General features: G+C 36.9%; 1 pseudogene; it reads left to right on the forward strand.

The window, feature by feature from the left end:
- The window catches only part of LOC141504733 (ETS-related transcription factor Elf-2 pseudogene), a 116616-nt pseudogene extending 101835 nt beyond the window's left edge, over nt 1-14781 (forward strand).
- The last annotated feature ends 230 nt before the right edge of the window (nt 14782-15011 follow it).

A 15011-nucleotide genomic window follows, 5' to 3' on the forward strand; every position in this document is an offset into this window, starting at 1 on the left:
TTGTGAACCCTCTGATTAGATTGACTATGACAGGGTACTTTTTTCACTTTTGGGGGGGGTGGATTGTAAGGTAATGGGATGAAATAACTTTCCCAAGACTATATAACTAGGGAATTATTAAATGTCTGTGGCTATATTTGAACTCAAGTCATCATGACTCCAAGGCTGGTGCTCTATCCTTTGTGCCACCTGACTATCTCAAGGATATTCTTTTCAAGAAACATTACTTATCTTCCCCCCATTCAGGAAACCATGTATTTCTGTTGTGGATGGTAGTAATTGTTATCTGAAGAGTAACTCCCTTTGCCAAGAAGTGTAGAGCTATATACTACTATAGCACAGAGAGAAGATTTTGTTTTCCATTGCCCATCCCTTGCTTTTATTTCTTCCTAAGTCTAGTAAGAAAGAAGAAAGAGAAGCATAAATAAATTGTCCCTTCCATATTTCAGGTAAAATTAAGGAGGGCTAACACTTATGTTTAATACTTTCAATATCTATTCTGTTTTGTGTGTTCATAAAAATCATACAGACAACAAAAAAAAAGGTTGTTTTTGTAAGTAACAGAGATAGTAAACAGAGATTGCAGAAGGGAGTTTTTTGTTTGGTTTTGTTTTTATTTGCTTTTTGCCTTTCCAGGGAATAATGTTTGAAACATGGAGTTGGGATTTAGTAAGAGTTTCTTTTGCACTCCCATAGGAAAGAGTCTCTACAATAGTTACTTTTCTTAAATGAAGAGATGGTCCTATAGTAAATGTGATAGCATATTTTGCAGAGATTTGTGTGAAAACTGAGGAATTTCTGGCCACTTGAACTGGTAAATCTGGGTGCTACTCTTAGCATTGTCTCTTCAGTCTACACCTACATGGTTATTTTCTGAAGTCATTAATAATAATTAGACATATTTATGCTGACTCTACTTACATTTGTAAAGGTTATATTCCTTTATCATATAAATATGATTTACTGACAAATAGTCTTCCCAACCTTTCTTATTTATAGTATACATGGAATTCCACTTACAATAGTAAAAGTACAAATGAAAGATTTATAACAGTCATTGAGTGAAAGACCTAGCTATTCCAACTACCCTCCTGAATACCTATGACTGATATTCATTTAGCTTGTGTGTGACACTTTCAGGGACAAGAAATTTAGATATATTTAAAATAAAATTCTCTTTATTAAGTTAATAATTATCTTCCTTTAACTCCTACTTGGTGAAATATGTTTTCTAATTTGGAACAAAGAAAAATTTCTTTAATCCTTCCTGATGACAGTAATTCATTTATTTTTATTTTTTCTTATTCAAACTTAAACAAACTAAACAAATATATACAATTCACTCACTGCTTCTGCATATGACCTGTTTTCAGATTCCTCAAAATTTTGTTTCCCCTCTATGAAGACATTCTAACTTATCACTTAAAGCAGTGATGTCAAACTCAAATAGAAATGGGGTCAGTAATACATTCATCTGATTCCCTGTGGGCTACGTGTTGACAATTTCAAACTAACAAGTCCATTTTTTGTAATTGTTATATACTCCCCAATTTTAATCTGGTTTATGTAACACTCAGATGTTTACAGGCTTTATAGCCTATGGGTCAGAACATTGACAAATCTGACTTTAAGACTGATGCCCACAAGTAGACACACAAATATCCCAAATTAGATATTACCATGACAGATCTTAGTGGAAATTTTAAAATCTAGAAACTTTGATATTTAAGTATCTTAATAGAAATATGAATTCATCAGTAAAATGTTATATATTACAATGACTTTATTCAATTTTAAATTAAATTTTGTTTCTTGTTCAGGTTCTCCCATGAATTTTCCAAAAGGAATTAATCAAATTAACTATTAACCTCCTTTTAGGTTTTAATTTTTAATTTCATTTACATGACAAGTGCGGCTTGCTAATGTATGTAATGGGCCTTGCTGAAGTTAATGGTTTACTTTAGTTTGGGGATTCTAAGTTACCTTAGGGGTAAAGCCAACTAGGGAATCTATACTAAATCTGACATCTGTATAGTGAACACTGAAGAACAATGGGGAGTCTTTAGGTGTAGTGGAATTATGCACTTTCAGAGAGGGAGAGAAAGGGAGACCAGTCACAAAAAAAGAAAAACAAAAGAAAAACCAAGCAAACATAATTACATACACAAAGAAAAACAAAAATCCAATAGGACCAATTTGAGACACAGGTTCTTTATCTATTATGCTTTACTCAGACTGTATGGATGACCACTTGAAAGCACTGATTTGTTAATTTTTTCCTTAGTTCTCAAAAGGGTACCAAAATTATAACAGTTTTTCAGCATCAAGGTTAATTAGACAATTAAAAATTCCAAAGGTTCTACCACAGATTCCACACAAATAGTCTATACTTCAGAGTGGAGATTCTCTAAATTTGTGTATCTCATATTTCTGTTGAGTTAATGGAATTCTGTTTTGTTTATAAAAAGCACACCACCTTCTTTGATGTAGGAGTCTTGTGTTGGTCTCTCAAACTTACCATCAATATCATTGTTTTTCAGAAAGACCTTGAGAGTGACTTTGTCACTTTCTGATCTACTTGTGAGCACTTGACTTGTGTGATTTCTCCATAAAATGCCATACGTTTAAGTATTTGAACAACATGACTGTGTTATCAGAGATGTCCTCTGGTCAGTAAAGCTTGAAAGCTTTGGAAGTTCAGCTAGAACATCAGTTGTTTGGTACTTTTAAAAATATTTTTGCTTTTTAAAACAAAATTTTATCATAGTTAAAATTATAAAACCATTCTTAAATACTGATTATGACAAAATATAGACAGAGTATTGAATTTATCCCTCAAATCATAGATAGTGAGGAGTTATAAGCAAGACTATTGACATATTTGTGACTTGTAATTCTTTCATTTAATTTTTTAACAGTCTCTTCTGAGTTATTGTCGTTGTAAATTTAACATGTAGGTCTTCATATATTTACAATCCTTTATTTTATTTTTTCAAATGACATTTTATTTTTCCAATTACTTGTTATGAAAGGTTTTTGACATTCATCCACATTTATATGCATAATTCTAAGTTACATGATTTTCTTCCACCCTCTCTTCTCACCCTGCTCTGCTCAGCAATGAACAGTCAGGTGATATTGTATACACACATGTTTGTTTAACTTATCACAGTCATTTTCAGTTTGAGGAATTAGGATTAACGGCAAAGAAATAAATTCATGAGATAGGAAAGAAATACATGAGAGAAACTTTTTAAAAATTAATGTAATGTTCATTCAGATTCCATAGGTTTTTTTGGTTTTTTCTTTTGTTTTTCTTTATCTGTACAGTTATTTATTTTAAAAAATGTATAAAACAAGGTCAAATATAGGTACTTAAAATACTGCACTATAGTTTTTTCCAACTTGAAATACAGTCACAGAATTTCACAGATGAAAGAATCAAAACCATATTTTAAAAAGGAATTTCCTTTTTAAAGATGAAGAAATATGAATTAGGCAAAAGTCCAATAGTATAATTAAATGCATATGAAACTGGTTGAACAAATGCATTAAAACAGTGATAATTAATGACTAATATAATAGAGGTTTCTAGTGAGGTATCTAAGGAATGTATTCTTGACTCTATACTATTAAAATAAATATGGTTAAGTTGGAACCAAGATGTCAAATAAAGGCAGAGACTAACCTGAGTCATCCCCCAACTCATTCCAAATACCTTTAAATAATGACTCTAAATAAATTCTGTACTGGCAGAACCCAAAAAAAGATAGAGTATTTTTTTTCCAATTCAAAACAGCTTAGAAAGTAACAGGAAAGCTTGTTGTACCAGAGAGATAGAGGAACCCAGTGACACCAGAAAATATCTGGCCCCAGCAAACCAAAAACAAATCTCAGGTGACTGCACCTGCGGCAGCAAAGATCCTTTCCAGGTCTGTGTCCAGTCCACAGACATCACAAACAATTTAGGAGGTCAGCAGGAGGTTGAAGATAATGAAGAGAAGTCAAGCACTGTTTTAAGCTCTCCTAGTTTTCCCTCAGAATTCATATAAAACAAGTTTCTTATCAGATTTTCGGTCAGCAGAACCTACAAAAGAACAGACAGGACTTCTGGCCAAGATAGCAGAGAGAAGACAGGCACAGTTCTAAAGTCTCCTGATTTTTCCCCATTTATCATATGAAACAAACCTCTTAATAGAAATCCGTCGCACAAAACCCAGAAAAAAAAAAAGCCAGGAGAAAGATTTATCTCCTGCAGCAGCCTTTGGTGAATTCAGAGGGTGAGTCTGGGCTCAGAGGGCAGATCATCCCTGGATAAGCCAGATTAGTGGCTGAATTGGAGCTGGGGAGTCTGAGGGTCTGAGAGCAGGACCAGCAGGATAAGTGCTGGGGCTAGATGGAGGGAGCTTGAGTCAAATAGTGAGCAGAGGCACTGGTGTTGGTGCTGTCCATCTGGAGCTTGTGGACAGGACTGGGGGGAGAGTTCTGGTGTGGAAGAACTGTGGACACCATCCCTGGGCTCTTCTGGTCTGAGGAACTCTGAGTCCACACCTCAATTATAGTTGAGGCCTTTTCCTGGGAGCAAACAATTGCAGACTACTTCTGCCTCAGGCACAGGTGTGTGAGCAGAAGAACCAAACCAGCTCAAAATAGGGAGAGGAATGACCTCAGCCCAGAGTAAAGCCTAAGATTGATTGAAGGCAAAAGAATTCAATAGCTCCAACTCCTCCCTTCAAGCTAAGGGAAAAGGTCTCAATCAATGTCACAGACACTCCAGAGAAAGCAACCAGCACCTCCCACTGGCCATCCAGAGAAATTGCACTCAGTGAGTAAAGCCTCTAGTGATCCCAAGCACCTGTGAACCAACTCATGGTCTTAACAAAAAGAAGAAGGGTCAACAGAAGGGTGGAACCATAGAAAAATTCTTGGAAGGAAAAGTCCCTAAATGAGAGAGGCACCTAGAACCTCTGAGGAGAATACAATCTGGTTTCAGCACAGAAAGACTCCCTTGCAGAAATAAGGAAGGAGTTTAAAAATCAACTGGAAAATTTGGGAGAGACAATTAATATCTTGCAACAAGAAAAGAAATCCTTAGAAAATACAATTGGGCAAATAAAAAATGAGAATAAATCTCTCAGCTCTTCAAGTGGACAATTACAAAATGAAAATGTATCTCTCATATCATCAACTGGATAAATTCAAAATGAGAATAATCTCTCAGATCCTCAATTGGGCAAATGAAAAAAGAAAATAATTCTCTCAAAGCCTCAATTGGTCAAATTGGACAGCTCTTTCAAAATTAGAATTGACCAACTGGAAAAGGAGTTGCAAAAGGTTAAGAAAAATCCTTAAAAAAAAAGAATGGAGTCTGCAGAAACTAATGACTCCATGAGACAGCAAGAGACAGTTAAACAAAATCAAAAAAATAGAAAAAATAGAAGAAAATGTAATATACCTCATCAGTAAAAGCACTGACCTCAAATAGGTCTAGAGGGCAACCTGAGAATTATTGGCCTTCCTGAAAACATTGAAGAGGAAAAAAAGCCTGGAGTTAATATTACAGGATCTGGTGATGGAAAATTGCCCTGATCTCATGGAACCAGAAGGCAAAGTAGTTATTGAAAGAATACAGCAATCCCCTCCTGAAAAATATCCTAGAATTAAAACACCAAGGAATGTTGTGGCCACATTCCAGGACTATCAGATAAAAGAGAAAATCCTGCAAGCAGCCAGAAAGAAACAATTTAAATATAAAGGAGCCACAGTAAGTATTACACAGGACCTGGCTGCATCAACATTAAAGGATCAAAGGGCCTGGGACGATGTATTTTGAAGAGCAAGGGAGTTGGAATACAATCAAGAATCCACTATCCAGCAAAGTGGAGCCTTCTCTTCCCGAGGAAAAAGATGGACATTTAATGAAATGGAAGAATTCCAAAAATTCCTGATGAAAAGACTGGAGCTAAATAGAAAATTTGGACGTCAAACAGGAGGTTCAAGAGACACAAGAAAAGGTTAAAAAAGGGGGGGGGTGGTAAAAGAAAAAAATCTGCAATCCATTATGTTGAAACTGGCTATATTCCAGCATGGGGGGAAAAGATTCTCATAAATCTTGAGAATTGTAACTGTAATAGAGAGAATATACCTAGACCGAAGTGATAGACATTCATGATCTATGCATGAGACTGCTATCCAATGGGATGTAAGTGGCTTTAAGCCCACTTGGGAGAAAGACTGTAATAACTGTAAAGAATTTAACTCTATTAGTTAGAATACACTTAGCTAGAAGTGACAGATACTCAGAATTTTCTATGACTCATATAGAATGATCTCAAAAATACTACCTTAAAAAGTGGGGACAGAAAGGAGACAGGAGGATGGAAGGGATTGAATGAGGTAAATCTCATTAGACTAAGAGGCATAAAATACCTATGGTAATAGAGGGGAAGAAGGAAGGAGATGAGAAACACCTGAATCTTCTTATCATCAGACTTGACTTAAAGTCAACTTACACGTACTCATTTAACTTAAAAACCATCTAACCTTTCATGTTTTGAAAGGGGAAATGGGGAGGGAGGACAGAGAAAGGGAGGGGGAGTGGGGGAAAAGGGGGAACTTACAAAAGGAAGGGAGGGGAAAAAGGGAAAGGGGAACGAAAGGGGAGGGGTGATATAGAAGGGCAAACACACTGTAGGGGTGGTATTCAGAAACAAAATACTGGGGAATACGGATAAAGTGGGGGGGAAGGGGGAAAATTGCAAACAGAGGGAAGATAGCATGGAGGGCAATAAAGAATTAGTAATCATAATTTTGAATGCTGATGGGATGAACTCTCCCTTAAAACATAAGCAAATAGCTGAGTGGATTGAAAACCAAAATCCTACAATATGCTGCTTACAGGAAACTTATTTGAAGCAAAGAAATACATATAGAATAAAGGTAAAAGGTTGGAGCAAAATATATTTTGCTTCAGCTGAAGTTAAAAAAAACAGGGGTAGCAATCCATACATACATACATACATACATACATATATATATATATATATATATATATATATATATATATATATATATATATATATATATATACAATCAATGGGATAGCATCCAAATACTTAGAGGAGAAGCTGAAAGAACTACAGGAAGACATAGACAGCAAAACTCTACCAGTGGAAGACTTCAACATCCCACTCTCAGATCTAGATAAATCAAATCATAAAATAAACAAGAAAGAAGTTAATGAGGTAAATTGATTGTTAGAAAAATTAGATATGCTAGACTTATTTTTTTTAAGTTTTTGGCAAGCCAAATGGGGTTGAGAGGCTTGGCCAAGGGCACACAGGTAGGTAATTATTAAGTGTCTGAGACCAGATTTGAACCCAGGTACTCCTGACTCTAAGGCTGGTGCTTTATCCACTACGCCACCTAGCCACCCACTGATATGGTAGAATTATGAAGGAAATTGAATGGGGATAGAAAGGAATATGCCTATTCCTCTGCAGTACGTGGAACTTACATAAAATTTGACCATGTACTAGGGCATAAAATCTAATGATAAACTGCAGAAAGACAGAAATAATGAATACATCTTCCTCAGATCACAATGCAATAAAAAGTCATATGCAATATTCGGCTAAGGATATATAGACCTAGAACCTATTGGAAACTGAATAACTTCATTTTAAAGAATTAGTGGACCAAAAAAAAAATTATAGAAAGAATTAACCATTTTACCCTAGATAATGACAATAATGAAGCAACATAGCAAAACCTATGGGATTCATTCAAAGAGTTTCTCAGGGGATGTATTATAGCTTTAAATGCTTACATGAACAAATTGGAGAAAGAGGAAATCAGTGAACTAAACATGCAACTAAAAAAATTAGAGAAAGAACAAATCAAAAATCCCCAATTAAATACCAAATTAGAAATTTTAAAAATTAAAGGAGAAATTAAAAAATTGAAAGCAAAATAACTATTGAATTAATAAATAAAACCAAAAGTTGGTATTATGAAAAAACCAATAAAATTGATAAACCTCTGGTCAATTTGATTTAAAAAAAAGAAGAAACCCAAATTGCTAGTATCATAATTGAAAAAGGTGAACTCACCACCAATGAGGAGGAAATTGGAGTAATAATTTGAAATTATTTTGCCCAAATCTATGCCAATAAATTTGATAATCTAAGTGAAATTGATGAATATTTACAAAAATATAAGTTGCCCAGGTTAAAGGAAGAGGAGATTAAGTACCTAACAAACCTATCTCAGAAAAAGAAATTCAACAAGAAATCATTGAACTCCCTAAGAAAAAAATCTCCAGGGCCTGATGGATTCACAAGTGAATTGTACGAAACATTTCAGGAACAACTGATTCCAATTCAATATAAATACTTTGGAAATATAGGGAAAGATGGAACTCTGCCTAACTCTTTCTATGAAACCAATATGGTGCTGTTACCTAAACTAGGAAAAGTTAAAACAGAGAAAGAAAATTATAGACCTGTTTCCCTGATGAATATATATTCAAAAATCTTAAATAAAATCTTATCAAAACAATTACAAAATCTTAAATAAAAACTTATCAAAACAATTACAATTACAATCAAGTAGGGTTTATCCCAGGAATGCAGGGTTGGTTCAATATTAGGAAAACTGTTAATACTCAATTATATAAACAACAAACCTATCAGAAATTATATGATCTTATCAATAGATGCTGAAATAGCTTTTGACAAAATATAGCATCCATTCCTAATAAATACACTAAAGAGTATAGGAATAAATGCATTGTTCCTTAGAATAATTAGCAGTATCTATCTGAAACCATCAACAAGCATTATATTCAATGGGGAGAGGCTAGAGACATTCCCAATAAGAGCAGGGGGTGAAACAAGAGTGCTCATTATCACCACTACTATTCAAAATCGTATTGGAAATGTTAGCTTCAGCAATTAGAGAAGAAAAAGAAATTGAAGGAATTAGAATTGGGAAGGAAGAGACAAAACTCTCACTCTTTGAAGATTCTCTACCTAGAGAATCCCAAGAAATCATCCAAAAAACTGTTGGAAACAATTAGCAATTTTAGCAATGTTGCAGGTTATAAAATATACCTTCATAAATCCTCACCTTTTCTATATATGTCTAACAAGATACATCAGGAAGAGCTAGAAAGAGAAATTCCATTCAAAGTAACCTCAGACAATATGAAATACCTGGGAGTCTATTTGCCAAGACAGACTCAGAAACTTTTTGGAAACAATTATAAAATCTTCCCACACAAATTAAATCAAATTTAAATAACTGGGCAAATATCAACTGCTCATGGATAGGTAGAGCTAATATAATAAAAATGACAATTCTACCAAAATTAAACTATCTGTTTAGTGCCCTACCAATCAAAATTCCAAAAAATTTCTTTAATGAGTTAGAAAAAATTGTAAGTAAATTCATATAGAAAAATAAAAAGTCAAGAATTTCCAAGAAATTAATGAAAAAAATACAAAAGAAAGAGGCTTAGCCCTACCTGATCTAAAATTATATTATAAAGCATCAGTCATCAAAACTGTTTGGTATTGGCTAAAAAATAGAGTGGTGGACCAGTGGAATTTAATAGGTGCAAAAGCCAGAGACAATTATAGTAATTTCCTGTTTGATAAACCAAAGAGTCCAGCTATTGAGATAAAAATTCTCTCTTTGATAAAACTGCTGGTAAAATTGCAAGTTAATATGGAAAAAACTTAGATTAGACCAACACCTAACACCCATTATCACGATAACATCCAAATGGTTACAGGATTTAGACATAAAAACCAATACTATAAGTAAATTAGAAGATCAAGGACTAGTTTACCTGTCAGATCTATGGAAAGGGGAGTAGTTTATGACTAAGGAAGAGTTGGAGAACATCACCTACAGCTAACTAGATGATTTTGATTACATTAAATTAAAAAGCTTTTGCACAGATAAAACCACTGTAACCAAGATCAAAAGAAATGTAGTAAATGGGAAACAATCTTTACAACTAATGACTCTGACAAAGGACTCATTTCTAAAATATACAGAGAACTGAGTCATATTTTTATTTTTATTTTTATTTAGGTTTTGGCAAGGCAAACTGGGTTAAGTGTCTTGTCCAAGACCACGCAGCTAGGCAATTATGAAGTGTCTGAGCCCAGATTTGAACCCAGGTACTCCTAACTCCAGGGTACTCCTGACTTTCACTTAGCCACCTAACCACCCCCTGAGTCATATTTTTAAAACAAAATGGCATTCCCCAATTGACAAATGGTCAAAGGATGTGCAAAGGCAATTTACAGATGAGGAGATCAAAGCAATCCGTAGCCATATGAAATATTACTCTAAATCATTAATTATTAAAGAAATGCAAATTAAAGCTTCTCTGAGGTGCCACCTCATACCTTTCAGATTGTCCAATATGACCAGGAAGGATAATGGTCTTTGTTGGAAGGGTTGTGGGAAATCTGGGACACTATTACACTGTTGGTGGAGCTGTGAACTCATCCAACCTTTCTGCAGAGAAATTTGGAACTATGCCCAAAAGACAACAAAAGTGAGCATGCCCTTTGATCAAGCAATACCACTACTGGGTCTATACCCTGAAAAGATGATGAAAAAGGGTAAAAACATCACTTGTACAAAGATATTTATAGCAGCCCTGTTTGTGGTGACAAAGAACTGGAAATAAAATGAATGTCCTTCAATTAGGGAATGGCTTAGCAAACTGTGGTATATGTATGTCATGGAACAATTTTGTTTTATTGGAAACCAGGAGGGAAGGGATTTCAGGGAAGCCTGGAGGGATTTGCATGGGCCAATGCTGAGTGTGTGGAGCAGATCCAGAGAAACACTGTATACCCTAGCAGCAATATGGGGGTGATGTTCAACCTTGAGGGACTTGTTCATTCCATCAGTGCAACAATTGGGAACCATTTTGGGCTGTCTGCAAAAGAGAGTGCCATCTGTATCCAGATAAAGAGCCGTGGAGTTTGAACTAAGTTCAAGCCCTATTCCCTTTAATTTAGAATAAAAAGAGATAGCTTATTGTGGGATCCTTTTATCTCTTAGACTTTTTGTCTCTTCCTTAAGGATATGATTTGTCTGTCATAACACTCAATTTGGATCAATGTACAACATGGAAACAAAGTAAAGACTGATAGATTGCTTACAGTTGGGGGAGGGAGTAAGATTGGGGGAAAATTTGTAAAACTCAAATAATATCTTTGATTAAAATGAAAAAAACAAAAACAAAACAAACAAAAAAGAACAGAGAGGAATGTCTTCCATAAAAGTCTATCATGGTGGGACCATAGACATGCCTAGGGCACAGAGCAGAGAGTCAACATACTGGCATCAGGGCTAGGCAAGTACTAACCTGGAGAAATAGGGTGGTGTGAGAGGAGACCTTTGCAATGGGAAACACAAGTCTTTGCAGTGAGAGTAGGGTGCACGGTAGTTGGATTGGGAGAGTTCCAGCTCACTGATTAGGAGAACTCCTGTGGTACTTCCCAGGTCACCAGTTCCACAAGCTAGGCTATACTTACCCTCATGTTCCCAGCAGAATATGCTCTGTTTCTGTAGTAGGGTCTGACTTTCTCTAGATCCAACACAGAAGCTGTCCCAGGTATTTAAACCTTTCCCCAGGCCCAACTATGGACTTTTTCAACTGATTATTCAGAGAGAGCCTCAGGAGTTTCTAACTCTGATAGCTTAGCCCAGTGACAGAGTTCTATGATGACAGCTCAGGTCCAGCCTCAGCCTAGGGAATAGGTCACTGACACCCCAACACTGAAAATCCAGCGAAAGTTATCTGGCCTTCCTTAGTGGATGGCCCACTGAGTATTATGATTTCCTAACCCCAGTAAGCAAGACCTCTAGGGTTTTCAACATCATAGGTCTGCAAAGCAGTCCCTCCCCATCCAACAGAAAGACCCTAGGGACAGCCAATTTGCCAAAAGGAAAAAAAAAAAGACCAGCAGAAAGCAGGGTCTACTGAATATTACCTTGGAGATTATGATGCTGTCTCATAAAAGGACAGAAGGGATGCTATATGTGAAACTTCAGAGAAGAATATAAATTGGTCTCTAGCCCAGAAAGATTTCTTAGATGAAATCAAAAAGGTATTTAATAATAAAATGGAAAATCTGAGAAAAGAAATGCAAGAGAAAATTAGCATCTTCTAACAAAAAAAAAAATGACCATAAAACCAAATCCTTTAAATTAGACAATTAGACAAATGCAAAAAGACTTTAATTCCCTCAAAAACACACTTGGCCAGGGGCAGCTAGGTGGTGCAGTGGATAGAGTACCTCCTCTGGAGTCAGGAGTACCTGAGTTCAAATCCTAGCTGCGTGGCCTTGAGCAAGCCACTTTTGCCTTGCAAAAACCTAAAAAGAATAAAACAAACACACTTGGGCAAATGGAAAATGATAACAACTTCTTCAAAAAGAAAATTGGCAAGCTGTGGCACTGACATCTGCTGTCTGGGGCCTGGGAAGAGTGTGTGGTGGTGGGGGGCAGGCCCCATCGGGCTCGACAACCCAGGTGGGAGGGAGATGGGCAGAGTGCTACCTCAACTAGATGTGTTTAACTCCTGCTTCAGCCGCTGCTGCTGTCCTTGGTCCTGGGGCAGGGCAGGGGTCAGGCAGCAGATGAAACCAACTCTAGGAGAATACTCCTTGTTTAACCATCTTCAAAAGAGTTGATTTCTGATGTACCAAACTCCATGTATCTCATTGAAATTAAAAATTGATATCACAGATAAACAGCATTGACAACTATCCATGAAACTTTGTATATCTTAATATTAACCCTCGAAGCTTTCCCAAGGAGCACATAATAACATCTGCAGTGGTTGACAATGGGGGTTCTGTTTTTGGAGATTTCCAGTAATGAATTAAACAATCAAGAGGAAAGTGAACAAGTTTCCAAATATCCAGCAGTGATTGTGTAGAGCCAGTTCCAAGTGCCAGATTAAACCAGGGCTATGCAGCCCAGGTTCTAGTCTATGATGATGAGACTTACATGATTCAAGATGTGGCAGAAGAGGATGAAGTTGAAATTGAGACTGTGGAATCAGTTGAAGCAGCAGTTCACAGTAGTAATGTGCACTACACAGATAAGACAATTGAAACTGCTGAAGCCTTGCTTCATAAGGAGTCTTCAACCTGCTTGAGGAATACAACAAGTCCTGTTGGAAGTCTTCGTTCCTCCTTGTGTGTCTACTCCAGAGTTTATCCATGCTGCTATGAGACCACATGTTATCACAGAAACTGTTGTAGAAGTGTCAACAGAGGAGTCAAAACCTATGGATACCTCTCCTGTTCCAACATCACCAGATATCCATGAGCCAATGAAGAAGAAGAGTTGACCAAAAACCAAAGACCCACCGACCAGCTGTTTCCAAGGGGTCACCTGAGTTATGTATCAAGAAGAAACCCAGAGAAGGCAAAGGTAACACAGCATATTTGTGGGAGTTCCCTTTAGATCTCCTTCAGGACAAAATTACCTGTCCTTGATATATTAAATGGACACAGAGAGAAAAGTGATACTCAAGCATGTGGATTCCAAGGCTGTTCCAAGCTCTGGGAAAAGCACAAGAACAAACCAGACATGAAATATGATACTGTGTGAAGGGCCTTGAGATACTATTAACAAATGAGAATTCTTGCAAAGGTAGAAGGGCAGAGGTTCATGTATCAATTCAAGGAGATACCAAAAAAATATAATTGTCATTGATGATGACAAAAGTGACACTTGGTGGCAGCTAGGTGGAGTGGATAGAACACCAGCCCTGGAATCAGGAGTACCTGAGTTCAAATCCTGCCTTAGACATTTAATAATTACCTAGCTGTTTGGCCTTGAGCAAGCCACCTAACCCCACTGCCTTGCAAAAACTTAAAAAAGAAAGAAAAAAGTCACACAAAATGAAGATTTACATCAACCACTGATGGAAAGTCATTAGAACAGTTTTACTAACTGCTGAAAGCCTACTGAAAGCAGTAGTGTCTGTATGGGGAAAGAACTAATCTCCTCTAAACTATGCCAAAGCAGAGAAAACTGTAGCCAGAGTTGTGAGCATCAACTCTTCTAGGCCGGAGGCATCTTTCAGATCTCCTTCCACCACCTCTTCTGTTTTAGCAACAAGTGCTCCCAGGACAGTTCATGGGGCAATTCAAGTGCCTGTTTACATGACCTTTTTGGGACAGAAAATTTCACCAGTGGCAGTTCAGTCAGTCAATGCAGGTTCATCATTAATAACCAGCACGAGCCACAGGACAGTAACCACCCCAAAGGTTGTAATTCAGACAATCCCTACAATGATGTTAGTGTCCACTGAAAATGGAGACAAAATCACCATGCAGCCTGCCAAAATCAATACTATCCCAGCTAGACAACTTGCTCAGTTTCAGCTGAATCTGGAAGCATCAACATAGTTGGGACTCCACTAGCTGTCAGAGTATTCATCTCAGTGTTCAGAGCCCAAGGGATTCCTGTCATGAGACATTCAGTGCTTGCCCAGCAGACAGCTGGCCACCCCCCCACCCAGTCATCAGCACAGTGAACCAGGGGCCTGAGGTGAAGTCCAAAACAGTGGTGGTGAAGCAAGAGCCGGAAGTGAAGACTTTGCAGCTGGTCCAGGAAGAGAAGCAGGTGGTTGGAAGCAAGGCCATGACCCATGGGGCAGTAGTCAATTCTCCCTCCACCATTGTACTTCAGCTCACAGTGAGGCCCAAAGTCACAGTAACATGTGAAAAGTGAGGTGGCTCCTGTGCCTTTCCTGGCTGAGTGGAGATTTGACAACTTTTTAAAATGCATTTAAGAAAGCACTCAGAGACTTAACTGGAAATCAATTACCCTTACCCCATGTTTAAGTGAGACATGAACTATACATTGAGATACTGACAGAAAACTGCCTCTTGAAATAACATATAAATATGAAAAAGGGACCAAGCAGTTCACATTATCAAGTTACACTCAGACTTGGAACA

The sequence above is a fragment of the Macrotis lagotis genome, chromosome 1 (genome assembly GCF_037893015.1).
Source record: "Macrotis lagotis isolate mMagLag1 chromosome 1, bilby.v1.9.chrom.fasta, whole genome shotgun sequence".
NCBI lineage: Eukaryota > Metazoa > Chordata > Mammalia > Peramelemorphia > Peramelidae > Macrotis > Macrotis lagotis.